The following is a 1,278-nucleotide window of genomic DNA, read 5'->3' as shown; positions in this document are numbered from 1 at the left end:
CGAGCGAGAATTAGACCTAGGTGATTTTGCGATGTTGTTATATTAACCATAGCTCTATTTCCGGCCCCCCCCCCCCGTTTTAAGACCATATTGGCATTGAAGAGAAAAATCATGCACGGACATCCTTCAACCCGGACCAAAATCAATCATGTTTGCTCAGGGACTCTGATAGACTCTTATTAATTAATTAAACTGAAACTGATTATACATATATACAGTATACATGAGTCCCTTGGTCTGATCGACATAACCTCTTCAGACATCCACAGTAATAGAGGAGCAATCATCATGTTAATAACATTATTTTACTTTGCTTCCGCCGCTTCTATGTTTATATTCAGTACTTTCTTTGTCGATACTCTTGACGAATGCATGGTTCGAGCTCAATCCAGATCGTTTTGCTTCCTCGTAAGAATGGATGCATCTGCAATTCTGTTTACCTTCATCATGCCCACTGAACGTCTCATAGCGTGCACTTATAGATATTAGCATTGATAACTACTGTAGTTATCTATGTTATTCTACTTTATCATGGCTACATGAATTTTGTATTCCATTTGTCGACAATACAGTACATCCTCTAGAACGAATACCATCCTTTAATCATGCCTGCTGTCCATCTCATCGCGATAATCTTGAGAAATGTGCTGTAGCACAGCACTAATCATGATTGTAGTTTATGATCTTACTTTATGCTTGCTACTACGGTACGCCCATTTAGTAGCATTTGTCGATGCTGTTGACAAATGCAAGAGCTGAGCAGATTCTAGATGGCTTTTCGCCTGTGTAGACCTGTCAGCATGCATCCACCAGCGACCCCTTTTTCAATATGGCTTAAGAAGCTGTAGAATACCACTCTTGACTAGATATTTTAATTGATTTCCATTGTGTAATGTGTATGGTAGTGTCACTAGGAATATTCACGAAGATTGTTGTTCATTATCATGACAGACGCCATAGTGAGCATTATTTGCAAAAATCAACATCGCATCCATTCTCGATAACCCCTCACACGCCATCATCGATTGCAAATGCATGCAATGATACTGCTGTAGACGAGGTAATCATTTACAAATTTAAGGACAGTAACGTTGGTGGTCCCTATGCAATAGAATTTACTGTATTATCATGATCGACGCCATGATGAGCATTATTTGCAAAAATTAACATCGCATACATTCTCGACAACCCCTCACACGCCATCATCGATTGCAAATGCATGCAGTGATACCGCTGGGACGAGGCCATCATTGATGAATTTAAGGACAGTAATGTTGT

The sequence above is a fragment of the Trichoplax adhaerens genome, genomic scaffold (genome assembly GCF_000150275.1).
Source record: "Trichoplax adhaerens TRIADscaffold_13 genomic scaffold, whole genome shotgun sequence".
Classification (NCBI taxonomy): domain Eukaryota; kingdom Metazoa; phylum Placozoa; class Uniplacotomia; order Trichoplacea; family Trichoplacidae; genus Trichoplax; species Trichoplax adhaerens.
Note: the sequence above shows the minus strand (reverse complement) of the source record.